The following is a 9462-nucleotide window of genomic DNA, read 5'->3' on the forward strand; positions in this document are numbered from 1 at the left end:
ACACACAAGCTGTTTCGTTATTTAGGTATGAGAACATGTTATAAAATTCAAATAGGGAAAAACTAAAGTAAACTACTCAAAAGAATGTCTAAAGGAACTGGATCAAAAATCTTATATAACAAAATATCCATTGTAGACAATGTATACTGACTACAGGACATAAAAAACTCTGACTAACAATATTCTTCTCATGTCACGAAGAATTAGAAGAAACACCATCAACATTGGCAATTAGAATCATAAAAGGTTTTTCATTGGTTTGTTTGGTAAAGACATTCAAAGTCAACAACACCAGTGCCTTCTACACTGGTATGTAAATTTGTATTTCCTCCATTGATTTGATTTGAAATCTGAGTGCCACTTAATTATTTCCGTAGGAGGAACACTGCGTACTTACTCTATAGGCGTGCTATAAGTAGCATACCTGTCTTTTGAGCCGTGAGCTTGTAATGGTGTGTTGATTGGAGTTAAAGTATAAAATATTCTTTTTACTGCTACTTCAACACTCAAATCTGTGATTGATTCAATGATGGTAAGCATTGTGTTTAATAATAAGAAGCAGTGTGACTGTTTCTCATTATGCAGGTTGATGTAACGGTAAAGTACAAAGCACCCAAATTTGACACAGAAAGGCAGTGTTTTCTCAATATTTAACAAAGACAATGTTCTTTCCATAACTTAAATAAGTAGTTTGTTGTCTATACTAAATGCATAAATCACTTTATTATACTTTCTGATGCAACAAGTGGCTACTATACTGAAAAAAAATGGAAACATAGACAATGAACTTAAGCAGATAACTTTAGAACATTGTGCCAGTACTTTTTTGAGAAACAGCTACCACTGTATTGTTGAATGGATTTTGCAGAGAGACTCACCTTCATCCCAAATAGACTCAACACAAACAAAAAAGGCAACCCCCCTTTGTTTAGTCCTCATGTCTCTTCTGTGCATCCATCACAGTTAGAAAGTTCCAACATTCTGTCTTTGTACCCTGAAAACACCCCTTCAATCCATTATATTCAACAATAATGAAACCCCAGTTGTATTCTCAGTAAAATAACACACCACCAACTTTTTTAGAGCCAGCTGAATCACTGAATGGATATATTTGGGTTAGGGGTTATAGTTAACAGGGCTTCTCTCTGAGCTGTAAATGACTTCACAACACATCCGCCTCCAGCCTCGTGGTAAACCCACACAAGCCTTAATACTGGCTTGTAACACCTCAGGTTTCTTTGCCAAAACCCCTCTTCTCAGTTTCCCCTAGCACTGACAGCCATGGTAAATCCCAGCTGTAAATTGAAAAAGGTCCTGAGAGAATGAAGTGGCTGGCTACATTTTCTTTTTCACACTGTGAAGTGAAGAAGACTGACACAAGGCTGTAGTGTTAAGAGTGAGTGCTTTTTCATGACAGCTAGTCGTGTTGTAAAAAACAACAGCCCCCTAAATGCATTTAATTCATGAATAAGACATATGAAAACTAGATAATATAAAACAACAAACAACAGAACTCTTAAAATTGAAGTTTACTATTTCTTTTCAAGACGCTGAAAACATCTTGGTAAGCATGGTGATTTGCAGGTAAAAAAAATACCCATGGATATCTATTCAAACTGGGCTTTGATAAATTTTTACATCATCATTTTATAGTATTACAGTAGAGAGACAGGAAACACCGGGAAGAGTGATGACGTGACGAAAGTCAATGGTCACAATCATCCTAGGTTGTGGTTACATGGTAATGTATCTTAAAAACTCAGTCCCCATGACGCCCCACTGCGGGCTACATTGAGTCGAAAAGTATTTTAAATATTTCTCACAACAAATGAAAGGTCATACTCATGGTCACTGGTACATGAAATCAGGAGGAAACAATCAGTCTCAAGACTCTAACTGCCCTTTACTGTATTTTGTTCGACCCCTGAAAGGGCTTTAACTTGTAGAGTGATCTGCAAACAGACTGCACACCTCTCAGGAAACTGCACAAAGCATTACTTCTAATACTTTACAGCTCCCTCGCTAGTTGAGTAGAATAATATCTACAGCGAAATTGGATCTTATGAAAAGCTATCACTCAACAAAATTAGATAAGTTCCTTCTAAAATGAAAAAGGACGATCTTATGACATCTCTTGATTTGACACTAGCTGGTAAAAATATTTTTATTGCAACAACTAATAGCTTTTCTCCCATCCACAACCCTAATGCTGTATGCTTTACTGAATGTACAGACTGTATGTTTGGCTGTATGTGAATTAGCATTTTTCCTAGCATGCTTCATCTGTGCTGCCTTGCTTTTAAAGCTGTTTAATTAGCATATAAAGCAGGGCCATCCTAGCACCATAATTCATGTCATGCGTGTCTATCATCCGCTCAAGGCATCAACTGACAAGTCATACACGGATAAACAATCAAATTGACCTAAATGATTAAATTCCTAAAAGATGATTAAATTTCAAATATATTGATATTCAACTTTAACCACATGTCACATTATTGTAATTATTGCATACAGCCAACCATATTTAAATACATCAATACTATGGCAAAAGCCTGCAGGGCCAATATCTCAGGAAAAGACCCCATTATTATTGCCAAGCTTAAATAACTGTCACACATACAGTGACCTAGTGGCCTGACTGCATCAGTCAATGCTCCACCACCTTCAAATGAGACGTCTAGTTTTACCCAGGCATTTAAATTATGTGAAATATTGGTTGTCATTGTCAGCTAATGATCATGCCAGTAGCCTGAGGCATTTAAATGAAACAGAGTGAAGGGCTATGCTTGAAAATGAAATGGTACATGCAAACACTGAGACCATGGAGAATATGATATCACAAACACGCTTCTGTGTGCTACAGGTTTAGCTTTAACTCCGTGTCTTGCTAACATGATCAAGAATTCATTCTTAAACAGGCCATATCATGGACTACAGGTCACCAATTTTAATCCCCACACTACCAGGGAAATCTGGGCAGAAGAAGGGAACAGCAAACTCCACCTCCCCCACAAATGCCACTACATTCGCCATTGAGCAAGGCACTTGTCACCCTAACATCTCTTAAAACATGACCAGCATAAAACTAATATTGTGCACACATGTGCTGATTGGCTTTTAGTTGCGTTCACGTTTCTTCAGCTTCCTGGCATCGGTAGGTTATATGCCACATCAGCATCTGCTATTAACTGACTTGGAAAAACCAATAGCATTAAAACCTAAAGCATTTACAAAAGCTGGCCTTAAAAGTCCTTGAATGTCACTTTAGCAATTTTTGCAGCTTAACTCTTCTAATCCCTCTGCAGACAGTAGTGTGGTAGCTGCTGCTCAACGATCTGTGGTTCAAACATTTTCACACTTCTCTGGCTAATGCTATGATGTCAAGAAGGTATCTGAATCCTGTATTAAATAGATTTGTATGTTTACTAGGCGATTACAATGGGGGTTCCCTGGGATGTTTCTTGGATTCTTGTGGGAGCTGCCACATCTAGCTAAACATATAGACACAATAGAATTTCTGGCTGAAACAAATATGATTAGCAATTTGCATAGTATATTGTAGCCCAGTCAGATAGATTTATGTTTTTGGAATCCTGTATACTGGATAGAAAGATAAAAAAGAATGTAATGGCAGCTAAATAATAAAAAGGCTATATAAAGTCTTCAGAAACAGCCATATTCTTTTGACTAGATAAACTTTAGGTTTTAGGGCTGAAGGTGGCTGGGATGTTGTACGGCAATACGTTTGAAAGTTACAACACGAGTGACAGGAGAATACAAGGAGAGTCTGTATAGGTGTACACCAGCTTGTACTGTGTGCACTTGTCTTATTTTATGAGCACAGTGTGAGAGGTAATGATGAAGACTCCTCTGTCTGAGGCAGGGAGAGCACAGTATCAGCACACTGTGTTCAATGTGTTTTTACCGAAGTAAACATCTCCCCAATGAAATGCAAGCATCATTTATCCTGCCAACTTGCTGCTCGGTCGAGGTTCCTGCTCATTAAACAGGACAGGTGTGTGTTTCCATACTGGAGGTGTACCAATGGAGCAAAAGACAGGAGCTGATACCAACTAACAAATTGACGGTGTCAGATGAAAACTCTGTATCTCAAAAATGACTAGTTTCCAGGAACTTTAAAAAAGCCATGTGTTAAGTTAGGTGACAATACAATACATTTTTGAGATCTGTTAGATTTGGAATATGGTTTTATGAGCCTAAAAGGTACAAGAGCTTTCCTAAGCAATAAAAGAGCATGTAACATTAAAACAAACTTTAAAAAGGTAGGTACTGGTGCGAATACTGACATTGTTAAGTGGATCAGATATAGACAGCATTAAATAAAGTTTCTTGTCAATGTCATTATAAAATGTGTATAATAATATTTCTGCTATCTGTTGCATTCATTTAGTCACAGAGGATTGACGATTCAGCTGTATAGCGCCAGTGCAATCTAGCCTGTAGGTTATCTTATAGAAAACACAATGTGGTATTTTAAATTTGGGAGATATAGATCACTAGTATCGTACAGGTGCTCTGTACTGGCTGTGTTATTATCAGGATGGTTGTATCACTCAGAAAAAGGATTCGTAAACTTAAACGTACGTGTTTTTTTAATGGTTATTCCCAGCTTCTCTATTTGCAGAGAGTAAGAAAGAAAGAAACAGAGGTTTATGTATGTGTGTTTGCCCTCACAGGCAAACAGGAAATGGAGGCTTGTGCAATTAACTGGGCTCAGGTGCTCATCCATAGACTGGGGCAGGACTCTTCTTTCCAGTCACATAAACACACAAAGTAAAGTCAGATACACACAAACACACAAGCTTAGCATTTGTTTTCCATTTCTTTCAACTCTCCTGATTCTGTCCCTTCTTTCTCAATCACTTTCCCTCTTTCTCCAGCTTCCATTGCACTTCCCCTCAAGACTCCTCTCTGTCCATCACACTCACATGGCATACAGTCTGCCCTTTCTCCTCATCTTCCTCATTCTCCTCAATGTGCCATCAGACTGAAAGGAGAGGGTTTGAAGGGTGAAAAAGATAACGGTGGACAAAGGCAGGGTGTTGGGTAAAATATGGATGAAATCGCGCTGTGAAGGTTTAGACCATTTAAGTTATAAACCGGGAGAAATAACCTAAGAATGTGAGAATTATACCTATACAACAAAATAGGTTTATTGTCAAGGCCCCCCAAAATGACCATTCTCCAAATTGACATACAGTATATGACTAGTAGAAGTACCAGTCCACCGACAGGCGTATCGGACCCTAACTATGATAAATAAGTCACATGATGTGGTTAACATTGTGAAACTGTAGCTGTTTGGTTAGGTAGGCAACAAAACTACTTGGTTAGGTTTAGGAAAGCATAATGGTTTGGGTAAAAATACGTAATACGTAATCACTTAAATCATGTGACATAAGTCAGTAATGCTATTTAACTATCTGCTTGAATAATGGATCTATACAGCCGTTTATCTGGTGAGGACAGGCTGGGCAGACAACATATACAGTGATCTATACTGCCCTACAAAGGCTAAGTGCAGTAACTACGCAAACACTGAAACAGAAAAATGCCTTTAAAGTTTTGAGATTAGCCAGTCAAACGTTGTGGTTAGATCAGTGGTAATGCATTCATGTAATACCTTCTTAGGAAGACATTTTTTATAGATAAATACCAAGACCACTGATGTGCCCTTTGACCCTCAAAAAGCAGATACTGCACTCTGCCTCTGGATGACTTTAACCAACTAAAACAGTTTTGCAAAGGCAAAGTACAGTATCTACAAACTAAATGTGTTCATTCAACTTTCTTGTTGTGTTTCTTACTATATGTTGATTGTTTTTAATAGCTTTAATAGTTTTATTCATGTTTGCAAGTTGTTAATGTTGAAATTGCTCAGTAGTAAGCCTCATAATTAAGTTGTCTTTTATTGCAAATAGTGTTTTGCTCTTTTGAAGAAAATGTCATCTTCATTGTCTTCGTTTCCCTAACCATCATTAGCATTTTACACAATATATAATTGTCGATGTGTTTGTTTGCATAAGAATTTTAGATTTTAATTAAAAATTAATTTATAACAAACCAAGATTATTTTTAAAACAGTAGTTAAAAATTCACGCAATTCAAACAATATGAAATGGAAGAACAACAAGCAAGTTGTGTGCTTGTGTGGCCCAACGTAACTTTCCTGGAGCCAGCTAACTTTTGAAGGAGTAACCTCTGTCACAACAATTGGAATAGCTGCTTGAAATGTGAAGAGAAACAAAAAACATCAACGCGAATATAAATCAGATTATGATTACGCTGTCAGAGGAAATGCTGTCAAGGGAGCAGGTAATGTTTGTCTGATTTGCAAGTGGCTGGCTAGCCAACTTAGTTAGCTAATGTTAACTGATTATAAAGCTGTCATTTGCCTTGCTAACGTTAGATGTTTACATTTTGCTATCCTCCTTACTACCCTTTGGATATTTGCGTTTTAATGCAAGTTCAACATTGATTTTACTGCGGGATTGTGCTATAGTGTAAGCTAACATTTGCTGGTTGGCTTGTTGGTTCTGTGTGAGGGAGTGTTACGATGGGGGCAAACAGTACTACAGTCCCATTCGGGATTAGGCTACCAAGGCAGACCGCAGTATCTGAGGTGTCAAAGCCGGGAAAACAAAGCCAGTCAGAGCGCAGTAACATCACTTACTGCGGTTTGCCTTGGTTTTAGCTTGGATTTTGCAGTTACTGTAACAAGCCAGGACACAGTAACATCATTTACTGCGGTTGGCATTGGTATTAGCTTGGATTCTGTAGTTACTGCAATTTTGACACTCTTGTTTCTCTGAAACGGGGCAAAATTAAAGTAGGAGACTTTGTCACAAGACAGAACAGTTGTCATAAAGCCCATTTCAAGTCTTAACTCAGTTTTGACCAAATGTGTAGTTACTGCGCTTTGCCTTTGTAGGGCAGTGTAGGAGTCAGATCCAGGCAGTGTAAACAGAAAAATTAGAAAAAGAAGGTTTATGTGCACAAACAAGAACAAAACACCCCTTTAGTAGTGAAAGTTCAAGGGAATAAAAAAGGAATGAAAACTATCTTGATTCCATTGATAACCGTTACTCTCCTGATACATAATAATTAAACATTTTATTCGTAGGTAATGGAAGCTGGGAGGTGTTTTCCCAAATGAAATCACGACCAATTTACTTTGCTCAGTTCATCTGCTCCCACCACTCAATCTTATTTTCCTCTACGTCAACAGGGGAGGAGCAAACTGCGCCAATTTACTAATGGAAGAAGATTATATTCTGTAATGAATTACAAAAACTCATCTTTTCACTTCTGTTGTCTCATTCTCTCACCACCACCTCCACTTGCACTACCTCGCTCCACATTACTTCTCCCCAAGGTTCTTGACAATGAGATCGCCTCACACATTGTTAGTGATTCATGAATAGCATCGAAGAGCACGGCCAAAGCCTGAGGAATTAAATCCAGATACTTCCCCACTGTATTTAAAGATTCAGTAGTAAAGTCTAAATTGAGACTGAAAATAAAAATGGAGAAGGAGGTGGGGGTGTGGTTCCTGAAAGGTTACTCTGTCCCCACAATCAAGCAGAAGAGGAGATATGAGGAGCTGCCTGAGAATTGCCTGGCTTATCTATCATGGCGCACTGCAGCCACTTGTCTTTCTTCTCTTATGCATCCAACTGTCTCTTATCACAGTCTTTCAGTGACACTTGGAAAGGAAGAAAGGGATGTGCACAGGTGTATATAGCTGTGTATTTGTCTGCAAGGGTGGTTGGTGGCTCTGAACAGTCATTGCTGAAACAAATTATTTCCACCATCTTACTCAACATCCCCAGGGAGTGAGCACATTTTCATGAAAACATGGCTGCCATTCAACCTGGAGTATCATACTGGCCTACGCGCACACATTTATCCACATGCACACTTAACCACACAGCATCTCAAATATAATCAAGACTAAGACCTGATACACAAGGAAGGGTTAGGGTTAAAACTAATTGCACAAAAACAAAGGCCCCATTCTCTAAACTGATGTGAAAATGTTACATAACTCCAATTTGTACATTTTGACCTAAAACTGAACTTCAAATGACATTTTTCACCTCCCATCAGACAGTCTGCATAAGTGACACCCTGTCAGAGAGAAGCAGGAGGCGAGAAGGAGGTGAGAAGGAGAGCAAATTAAATGGTTGTGGGTTGATCTATTTCATGGCAACCACACACACACACACACACACACACACACACACACACACACACACACAGAATGTGATAAGGTTGTATTGATTGACAGAGAAGTCAGGAGCCAAGTAATAATGACTCTAGAGGTTGGAGCTGTAGGACGTCAAACTTGTGACATTTTAAAAGAGAAAAGCGTCGTTCTCAGATGAACAGAGGGTGAACAAAAACACACACATTCGAGAAGAGAGATCATTTAATCCTCTGTACCACACAGCAGCATTTATCAGGGACAAACTGTTCCTGCCTCCCAAAACTAAGCAGACATTACATACAAAAGTAAATATTTATGGTTTCGAAGTAATACATAATGTAAAACTTCCTAACAAATATGTAAAAGACACACATTCGTTTATCAGCTTTGTAAAAGATCCACTAAGTTATAAAAAGGACATGCATTTTTGCTCTAAGTTATAAAAAGGACATAAAGGTTATTTTAATTATGCATCCATAAGTAATTGAGACCAATAACTTTTAATGCACATATTTATGTTACGGTATCATATAGGTCAGAATGTATAACAGCTTATTTTGTGGTCAGTGGGAGGTTTGCATATGAAAAAGAACCAGAAATTGACTCCACACGACCCTGAAGCTATGTTAAATCTGGCTGTGAGGTCAGAGGATCAGTCACTTGTTCCTTGTTAAATGTATAAGTTGTTGGTTGTTGGCGATGAAAAACAATACAAATAAATGTCAGGATGATAAAATGAAAGAGAATTCCGACTCCTCCTCTTTCTCTCTTTCTCTATTAGCCTTAATAAATTATTTAAACTGTGTTAAACAAGATTCAGAGTTTAATTAACTTAGGCTGCCCCTACATAGCTGAAAATTAAACTTTAGTCCACTTCATCTTTTGTGTCTTAGTCAAGCTCATACATTAAATTGCTGTGTTCAGTCCAACAGACAGACGAGACAGAGAACAGCTAATCTTCTGCATCTTGTTTCTTACTCTGCACAACACAGATATTAATTTACTATATAATTTAAAGTTACATAAAAAGTTCCAGGACATATATAAAGTACTGAATCTTGCAGGAGGATCAACAGATGTCTCTTATCTTTATGATCTCAACCCATGGCTAGAAAGAAGCCTGTGTTAAAATTGCACCTCCCTTATTGGATCTCTTTTAAATTGGTTCCAGGGTGGCAACGAGGGAACCAGGTAATTCAGAATCACTGAGTACATAATAAATAATGAAT

The sequence above is a fragment of the Micropterus dolomieu genome, linkage group LG19 (assembly GCF_021292245.1).
Source record: "Micropterus dolomieu isolate WLL.071019.BEF.003 ecotype Adirondacks linkage group LG19, ASM2129224v1, whole genome shotgun sequence".
NCBI lineage: Eukaryota > Metazoa > Chordata > Actinopteri > Centrarchiformes > Centrarchidae > Micropterus > Micropterus dolomieu.